The sequence below is a fragment of the Rhinolophus hipposideros genome, assembly GCF_964194185.1.
Source record: "Rhinolophus hipposideros genome assembly, chromosome: X".
Classification (NCBI taxonomy): Eukaryota; Metazoa; Chordata; class Mammalia; order Chiroptera; family Rhinolophidae; genus Rhinolophus; species Rhinolophus hipposideros.
Window position 1 is genome coordinate 35,117,558 of NC_138046.1, and position 10,677 is coordinate 35,128,234.

The following is a 10,677-nucleotide window of genomic DNA, read 5'->3' on the forward strand; positions in this document are numbered from 1 at the left end:
CCAGCCAGAGAGCCTTCCAAGAAAAGAAAGAACCCTGTTTTGTATATTGATTCTAGAATTACATGTACTTAGGGATTTATTTATCCAATTCTCAAATCTGGGACAGAAATCCCTTTTTCTGGTGAATATGCTGCATAAGTATAAAATACATTTTCCACTTAGGCTGCTCATAATTTTCCTTTCTTCTGCTTGAGATGTAAACTATACAGTCTATTCAAATAGGCCATATATTAATACTAAGTCTTTGAAGGAGTTGTTGCTGATTTCCCAAATAAGACAGTTTTACAGAGGAGTACGGATGTGATGCTTTACTCTATCACTGGTTTGCCCTCTCCCATCTTCCTGACTCCCCTTCTTCCTTTCATCTCTGTGATTTTTTTTTTCTCCCTACCCCTACTCAGGCTTGCCAGTGACACCTAAAGGCTAACACTGTCGGCAGCTTTCACGGACTATGCCTTTGTTGCTGTTACCGAGGAGCCCACACACTGCAATTGTACCTGCCAGGTCACCTAAGTTAAAGCTAAACAGAGGGTAGAGGCTATTATTCAGGCAATTCAAGTGAAATAAAGTGCTTTATTGCCAGGCAAAAAAAAAATTAAGAATAGGATTACCATATGACCCAGCGGTCCCTTTCCTGGGTATCTACCTAAAAAATCTGAAAACATCCATAAAGACAAGTGTGCTCCAATGTTCATTGCAGCTTTGTTTACGGTGGCCAAGACATGGAAACAACCAAAATGTCCTTTGATAGATGAATGGATAAAGAAGTTGTGGTATGTATACACAATGGAATACTATTTGGTGGTAAGAAAAGATGAAATAGGACCATTTGTGACAACATGGATGGATGTGGAGATTATAATGCTAAGCAAAATAAGTCAGACAGAAAAAGTAAAAAAAATACATATGATTTCACTGATATGTGGTATATAAACCGAAAACAACAAAAGAAGAAGACAAACAAATGAGAAACAAAAATTCATACACAGAGACAATAGTTTAGTGATTACCAAAGGGGAAGCGGGGAAGGGGGTGGTAGATGAGGGTAAATGGGATCAAATATATGGTGATGGAATGAGAACTGACTCTGGATGGTGAACAAACAATGGGATTTGTAGATGATGTAATACAGAATTGTACACCTGAAATCTATGTATTTTTACTAACAATTGTCACCCCAATAAATTGGAAAAAAAATAACCAAAAAAAAGAGTGCAAAAAAAAGAAAAGAAAATAGCATGTCTCATACCCATTTCACGGATGATTTGCATAAGTTCCATATATGACTGCCATTGACTCACAGTGCCTGTCAGCTCGCCAGCCTGCTTCCATACTGTGCAAACCGCATAAATGAGTGTCACGCAGGGGACCCTGCTCGCTGCGCCATTTGTTGTGCAGGGTCTCAGCTCCCGCTCCCCGCCCAAGAACGCAGGACACGGTAAGGCCAAAAAGGAACACCCACGGAGCCATAGGTAGGGAAGTCAAACCAATATATTCTCGCTGGCGGCTGGGCTGGAGACACAGGAAACAGGATCTACATAATCTGCCTAACAGCAGTCCACGCTTGCCAGCCACCATCTTCTTGCTAGCCCCCATTCCATTCCTGCTAGCATAGCCACAGCCATTATATTAGTGGCCAATGGCCTACGGGTTACAGCTGACGGCCAACTAGCCACAGCTGCTGGCCATCTGATCACAGTTGATGGCCATTTACTACCCGAGCCAGCACCTTTCTATGTGAGGCCGAGAGCCTGGAAACTGTTTTTTGGGGTTTTGTCCCCACACTCCACCCCTACTGGGTCTCGCCTCACAATCTACGCGACAAGCGTCTTCTGCGAGGGGCCCTGTGCAAGGAGCCTGGAGGTGAATGCACTATCCTGAACACAGCCAGGCTCTCTGGGCACAGCCAGGGTTTCTCAGGGCACCACCAGTACTTCTGGGCACAGCCAGACTTCCTGGGCTTCTTAAGGTACCACCAGTCTCCCCGGGCACAGCCAGGGTTTCTCAGGGCACCACCCCAGTACTTCTGGGCACAGCCAGACATCCTGGGCTTCTTAGGGTACCACCTGTTTCCCCGGGCACAGCCAGGTTTTCTCAGGGCACCACCACAGTACTTCTGGGCACAGCCAGACTTCCTGGGCTTCTTAGGGTACCACCAGTCTCCCCAGGCACAGCCAGAGTTTCTCAGGGCACTGCCACTCTCTCTGGACACAGCCAGACTTCCTGGACACAGCCAGGGCCTCAGGGCACTGCCACTCTGGACACAGCCAGACTTCCTGGACACAGCCAGGGCTCTCAGGGCACTGCCACTCTCTCTGGGCACAGCCAGACTTCCTGGACACAGCCAGGGCCTCTCAGGGCACTGCCACTCTCTCTGGACACAGCCAGACTTCCTGGACACAGCCAGGGCCTCTCAGGGTACTGTGCTGGAACAACAGCGGCTCACATCAAGCTGCTTACATATTATCAATGGCGGCCAGTCAAGACACAAAAGCAAACATTCTCGTCAGTCCCACTACATGGTGGTATGTTCCCAAACAGTCAAGCGTCCATTAAATCAGGGATAGAAGGCAGTTCCTCATAGTCCATAGTCATTCGCCAGGGCTGTCCTGGGGGTGAGGGATGACCTTGACCTCACCCTCATCTCCCACGGAGGACTCAGCAAGCGTTTCCTCCTGGGACTAAAAGTCCTGCATCCGGGCTGCCTCAGCAAGCAGTTCCCAGCCCACAGGGCGGCAACAACCTTCGCTTTCTCCGCTTTCTCCGGCCTCTGCTGGTTGGGGAACCATCCACATCTTTCCACCCCTCCACGGGAATCGAGCTCTCCGGCAGCTGCTCCTCCTGGTCTTCCTCAGACTGAGCTTTCATACGCACAAACTGCTCCACTGCCCTTCGGAAAGCTTTGGCCAGCACCGTATCCTGCCGACTACGCCATGTGTCGTGCAGGGGACCCTGCTCTCTGCGCCATTTGTTGTGCAGGGTCTCAGCTCCCGCTCCCCGCCCAAGAACGCAGGACACGGTAAGGCCAAACAGGAACACCCACGGAGCCATAGGTAGGGAAGTCAAACCAATATATTCTCGCTGGCGGCTGGGCTGGAGACACAGGAAACAGGATCTACATAATCTGCCTAACAGCAGTCCGCGCTTGCCAGCCACCATCTTCTTGCTAGCCCCCATTCCATTCCTGCTAGCATAGCCACAGCCGTTATATTAGTGGCCAATGGCCTACGGGTTACAGCTGACGGCCAACTAGCCACAGCTGCTGGCCATCTGATCACAGTTGATGGCCATTTACTACCCGAGCCAGCACCTTTCTATGTGAGGCCGAGAGCCTGGAAACTGTTTTTTGGGGTTTTGTCCCCACAATGAGCCACTCCATTAGAGAATGTTTGCCCTGATCGTGGGCCAACCTATGGCAGTTCTGTAACCTTTGTCGCAGGGATGGATGCACTGTCACGTAGGCTAGTTTTTCCATCTCGCCTGTGGAGCAGAGAATGTTGTCTGCTCCCTCATCCCATAAACGTAATAGCCAAGCTGAGACTGGCTCTCTAGGGCTATGTCTGTCCCGCCTCCCCAGCTCCTGCAACTCAGTGGGAGTGTATGGGGTGTAGGTTCTGAACTCAGTCACATCTAGGTTGCCATCAGCAATGTCCCCAGGGCCCAAAGGTTGCTCATATTTTACCCTTTGCTTCACGATTGGCCGGGCTTGGGAGTTGGGAGCTACATTGTCTCCACTAGCTTCCTCTGCCTCTGCCTCAGAGTCTCCACTGTGGGGCCCCTCTTCCAACAGGTGGACCTGAGCTTCCAGTGCTTCCAACTGGGACACCTAGTCCGGCACCTGGACCATTTCATTAAGCACACTTTCCATGTTGAGACTCAAGGCCGTGAGGAGCATACAGTTCAAGCGGCTGGCTATAGCCTTCTCCTCCTCCGGCAACCGCTCAGCCAGAGCCTGCAGGGCCCTCTCCACGCTGGCTGGAGAGCCATGCATGTCCTCCCACCCCTCCTTGGGGGTCCAACTCCTGAGCATATTGGCCACCGGACACCACACACTGTGTAGGCGCCACACGTCCTCCTGCCCAGAGTCAGACTCTATTCCTACCTGGTCAGAGTCTTGCTTGCCATGCCAGGTGTCTGAGTGGGTGGTGGCCTTCGTGTAAGATGTCCGCAACCCTCGGACCCTAAAGCACCAGCCCACCAAAAAGCCCGTGATGCCTGCTGTGGCCAACAGGCAGCATGCCATCCGGAGGCTTGAGAGGACCACCAATTCACCGAGGGGTCAAGTCTCTCCCAGGCAGACTGCGCTCCCTGTCCCTGGTGCGGCTCCTCATGGGCTTCCCGAGACTGCATTTTCACACACACAAACTGCTCCACCATCCCTCGGAGAGCTTTGGCCGGCGCCATACACTGCTCGCTGTGCCATGTGTCATGCGTGGCGGCCTGTGGGGTCTCTGGTCCTGCTCCCGACATAAGAACGCAGGATATGGCTAGTCCAAAAAGGAACACCTACGGAGCCATAGGTAGGGGAGTCATACCACTATAGTCTCACTGGAGGCTGGATTCACTTCACGTGTGATCTGCTGTCCGCTTTCTGCCAACCAACCAACTCTCTCCTCGACTTTTTCTCCCTAACGCAGCGCAGCAGTTGTATTAGTGGCCAATAGCTCAAGGGCAACAGCTGACAGTCAACTAGCCACAGCTGATGGCCATCTACTACTCGAGCCAGCACCTTTCCACGTGAGACAGAGAGCCTGGAAACTGCTCTCTGGGGCTCTGCCCCCACATTCAGTTAAAAAAAATTAATCAAATTCATCTCACAGTTTTACTATTTTAACAAATGACTTATAAAATTCTCAGTTAACTTCTTTAAAAGCACATCATTTTGGTTGCGTATAGTCCAAGAGCCAGAGATATTTTGAAAGGCCATTTAGTATTCTTATTCACATAATTCCCACAGAAAATAACCTTGTGAAACTTGAGAAACAAGGAACTAAAGAGTATGCCTCCTGGAGAGGGATAGGTGAAGAAAGAGAAGAGCTAATTGGTGATGGCACCACAGCAGGCATTCTCCCTCAAGGGCAATGATGACACTGCTCATACATTCAGAGACAGCCTCATGTGTTCCTTGGCAAGCTTACACAGATTTCTTTTTGTAAACAAGTCAAATGTCTACACCTGCAACAAACAAATCCATGGTTTAAAAAGCTCTTCACAGCCTAAGTGTTCTAGTAACAAAGCCAGAATAAAAGTTTGTCAAGTTGGTAAGACTCATTTTGTTGCCAAGTAGTCTTAAAAGCTTAGGTGTGGTCAGACATCAGAAAAGATGAAAATGAGACAGAGGCATTAAAAGAGGAATCTTGGCAGGGAATGGGTTTCATAAATGGATACTGAGAAATATCTTTGATGGTTGAATACTAATCATTGCATGGTTGTTCCTTGGCAAGGTCAGGAAGTGTAAACTGCCAGCCCAGGGAATCACAGCATATGTTCTGGCCATCTGCTAATAGTATCTGAGAATATAGAAATGCTCCAAATCTTTCTTTCTTCTTTAGGGAAAATTATTTCAGTAAGTATGGCTGAGGCATGGAAAAGAATAAGATTTAAAAGAGAAAGTAGAAAGTTTTTCCTCAATTTAATGGGGTCTAGTCACTGGCAATTTCTTGTTTTTCCTCACAAATAACTTCAGCACACAGAACTACTATGAGTTACCCTCGAACTACTAACCATGATATTATTAGAAAGAGGTATAGAAGCCTGGCCCACAGGAAGATGAGCTGACAGGCAGTCAAGATCTCCCAACTTCATGGAAACACTGCCCATCAGACAGTCAGTTCTGTACGCTGGCCAGCAGCGAAGGTCTCCCAGCTTCTTGGGAATGCTGTGCACATGAGAATGGGCCTGCAGTTCCTGCCAGATGATTTCTCCCATGAAATGCTCTTTGTTTTGCTGTACCTGTACAATCTTGCTTCTTCTCTGCTTGTGTGCAGATCACTACTTCAGCTGGCCACCACCAGAGACTCTCCCCAGTCAGTAAGTCTCAATAAACCTATCTCTTACATTGTAGGGACCTTGTCCACAGGCAGATGAAGTGGCAGGCAATCAAGATCTCCTGACACCATGGGAACATTGCTTATCAGATAGCCAGTTCTGTATGCTGGCTGGCAATCAAGGTCTCCCAGCTTTTTGGGATGCTGTGTACATACGAGCAGGGCCTACCAGATGATTTCTCCAACAAAAATGTTCTTTGTTTGGCTGTACCTATACAAAGGGTGCCAAAAAATGTATACACATTTTAGAAAGGAAAAAAAACTATTAAAATTGTAATGCTCAATATGTACTGATAACAAAAGATGAATATAAGTCACGTTTGACTTATATTACAAGAGGTGCTCTCAAAGTGATTACCATTAGCATCCAGACACTTCTGATTACAGCAAACATTGTTTGGTAGACTTCTGTGGCCAGCATGTAAACTGTTCCAACATCATAGCAGAAGATGCTGGACTTATTGCCATGTGAGGCCTCCCAGATATTTCCTTGTACACATTACACACAGTACCATGCATCTAAAACTTATCATGAATGCATGAAATTGTTAGGCATATTGGAGGTTTTGTTGCATACTCATGCCTCCATTGTCGTTGTACTTCCACAACGTTCTCTAAGTTCAAATACCACTTCAAAATGGTCTTGCACTCCTTGAACAACAACCATGCTTCTACCATTTTCTTTGCCTATGCTGCCTGTCACATAGTGATGCTAGCATTCATTTGACTTAATGCCATCCTTTGAGCAAACATACTACACATTGGTACTGTAATTCAAGTTCAAAAATTAATACATAGATAGCATCTCTTAAAATGTGTATACTTTTTTTTTTGTACCCTTGGTATAACTTTGCTTCTTCTCTGAATTGATTGAGCTGGACAATGAATTTAGACAAAAAGCTAGAGAAAGTCTGTGGAATGGCTGTTCCAGTTATGGGATAATGGGGCAGAAGAAATTCTGAACAAGACTGAGATGAGTAAGCTTGCATCAGTAACCAGCCACCCCTCGCTGAGGCAGCAACTTTATGCAGCCAACAATGGAGACAGTTTCACTCCTTACATGGTTAATCAACACATGAAAGGCAGCCTGGCCCAATGAGAGAGACATACCCATGCAACCCATCAGATGGCAGACTATGGAATAATTGCAGGATGTTCTTTAATATCTGGGAATGAGACATATGATCTATTATCAGAACTTCATGGGGCCTGAGAATGAAATTTTTACAACAGGGATCAAGTATGTCATCTTGCAGTTGGCCTCTAACCAGCAGTATGATACCTTGATTTCCATCTTGAGTCCCTGTAGGGTAAGAAATCTCCTGTGCTGCACAAGCAGTGTCAGACCTAGGAGAGACTGAAAGAGTCCACTGCCGGGGGATTAAGAAGGCTGAACAAAAAAGAAAGCGGGGTTATTTGTGTCATCTGTAAGCAAATATGGCAGGACTTTCTCCAAGAAAGGACCACTCTGGAACAAACTGACAGCCAAATTGTGGCAGAAGCTACCCAAGATAGATGTTTCTACAAAATGCCAAACCAGAGATGGTCTTCAGCAGGAGAAAAGAGAAACTCAGCCCACAGCACCACCTATGGAGGAGGGGTGGTAGGAGCCATACCCTCTGCAGTAGGATGGAGGCCAAGACCCCAGGCTCCATGTCCAGGTGTACAACAGGACCGGAGGCCTCATGTAGAACTGACCATCCACTGATCTTCCAAGAATAAAGAGAAGGTTTTAGCTCTTCTTGATAGCAGAGCTGAATGCACTTTGATAAATGGCAAACCCAACTATTTTCAAGATCCCGTTCTATGGAGGATGCAATATAGGGGTGAACAAGTACCTTTAGTCCTACAAATTGGCTGACTCCCCCCTAAATGATATGTACTACATATCTCACACATACCAAAATACATCTTGGGTGTGGACATTCTGGCAGGCCTTTCACTTAACACAACAGCAGGGGAATTCAGATTGTGATGCAGGGTGATGAAGGTAATCATTTAAGGACATACTAAATGGTTTCCAGTAAGACACTCATACCTGTATCACATAATGAATACTCTGCAATGTCGCCTGCCAGGGGTAAGGGGGGGAGAAAAAATAACCCAAACTATACAGGAATTGGCAAGAGTGGGTATTTTTTGCCCAATCCATAGTGCCTTCAACAGCCATGTGTGGTCTGTCCAAAAACCCGATGGCTCTTGGAGGACGATTATAGATGATCTGGAATTGACTAAGGTAAAGCCCCTCCCCTTTGCATGCAGCTGAACTTGATATTGCTTCCCTCTGTTGCCACGCAGCAGCCTACCTGTCTGTCTCCTCGTACCTGCCCCTAAAGCAAGGAGTCTGTGAGACAGATCCTTTCAGGGACTTTGCTTCACCTTTGTGCTTGCACCTTATGTCTCCCTGTTTGGCCCCAGAAAGATGGCTGGTCAGCCGACTGGTATGACTCCCCAGAGGGTGGGCGAAGGCAACCTAAGCCAGGCCGAGCCACGTGGGGACCAACAGGAGAACTCACGGGCTGCATTGAGGCGGGCACAGCCCCCCACCTTCCCCCGGCTATGGAGAGCCTCTGCCTCTGTGGCTGCATTCCTTCCCACAACCTGCAGGGGAAGTGACTCAATGATGTTCTCCCCATCTATTCATATGCATAAAAGTTTTGTCCCTTGGGGAAATACATACATCCTGAGACTTAGGATTCTGCTGCCTGCAGGCAAGGGTGATTGGCTTGAATCAGTTTTGTATCATAACATATGGGATTAACAGATCTTCAGATTGGCAAGCTTTATCTCCTTTACTTTCCCACCTAACTAATAAAAGCTATGCATAGGCCCGTTTGGGGCTCAATCCTTGAGGCTGGAGTCCCTTGGCCCCACTTGTACTCTATTCTTGGCTACTGTCTTTTCTTAACCCTGCAACGCCCTCTTTGCTGCCCACAACCCTCGTCGTGCAGGACGCGACATCCCTCCTAGATGATGTTGGATGAGACCTGGGAATTATACCATTTCATTATATATCTGGTTAATGCTCTTTTTAGTATAGCTAGTCAATACCAATTTTCCTTCACATGTGAAGGGCAACAATGGACATTTACTGTCCTCCCGAAGTCTACCTACACAGTCCCACTATCTGCCACGGCATTCTGGCAAGAGATCTGCAGCTCTGGCAAAAGCCCTTCTCAGTGCACCCGTTTCACTACATGGATGAAAGAAATAATGTTAACCTGTGAGTCTCTTTCAAATCTAGAGCAAGCTGCTTAAATGGTTATTCCTCACCTGGAATAAAGAAGATGGACAGTGAACCGTATCAAAATGTAAGGGCCTGCATTCTCTGTCAGATTTTTGGGTGTTATGTGAGCATGCTGGAAGCAGTTATTGAAAAAATACAGGCTTTTCCCCTTCTCACATCTGTTCTCCAGTTACAGCCTTTTTGGGGCCTCCTGGGATATTGGTGACCCCTCATCCTCCACTTGGCTCAAATCCTTAGGTCATTATATAGACGGGCTAAGAAGGGGGTACCTTGGGGTTGAGAAACCCAACATACCAAAGCAGTCATTGCAGCAAAATGGGCAGTCAAACAGGTGCAGGCGTTGGGCATGATTCAACCTGATGTACCCTGTGAATCAGATGTGGCTAGTGCCATGGAGATTTTTGGCTGTTCCTTGTGGCAATGGCAAAACGGACGGCTCATGCTTCTTGGTTTCTGGTTGCAATTATGGAAAGGAACTGAACAATGATAGAGTCCTATTGAAAAATATCTCTGTGCAGTGTACAACACCCTTCATCAGTGCAAACTGCTCATCAGCACGGGTGCTGTCACCATAAAGACTTTCCTTCTGATTGCTGGATGGATTCAAGACACACTGCAGAAGCCACATTCAGGTACTGCACAGACACTGACGCTGACTAATGGTACGTGATTATTTACAGGAGTGCAGTACCTATGCAACCAGCCTTCTCATTGAGGAGATGCATGCTGTCCTGAGACCCATGAGTTATTTCACTATGGGCCTCTCTGCTGACACCCCCAGTATTAACATACAGCAGTCGCTCATGAAGGAAGGACTGGGGACAATCCAACCAGACGTACACAGATGGCTATGCAGTAAGGCAGATGCCCCAGTGGACTGTGATTGCTGTGCAGCCCCTTACTGATACCTTATAGTGGCATGCTTGAATGGGGCAAAGAAGCCAATGGGTGGAACTATGAACAGCATGGATGGTGATTGTCTTAGAAGCCACCAATGGTCACCTTGTGTACCAACCACTGGGTGATCTTTAAGGGTCTTAATCTATGGCTTCCCACCTGGGCTGCAAATGACTGGATGGTTGCAAAACAACCACTATGGGGCAAGGACTTATGGCAAGTTATATGGGCAATGGTACATCGGAAAACTGTCACAGTGTACCATGTCCCAGCTCATGCAGGTTTAACACCCCACCTGGAAATCATGAGGCAGACTGCCTCTCCCACCTGCACTGGGTCTGACTATTGCCAATAGAAGAAATAATGCAATAGGTACATAATAAGAGCAGACAGCAATGATATCATACTTTCCTTCAATTGGCCACAAAATACAACCTTCAGGTATCAGTAGAAAACCTCAAAGTTGTCTGTCAGCAGTGTCCTGTG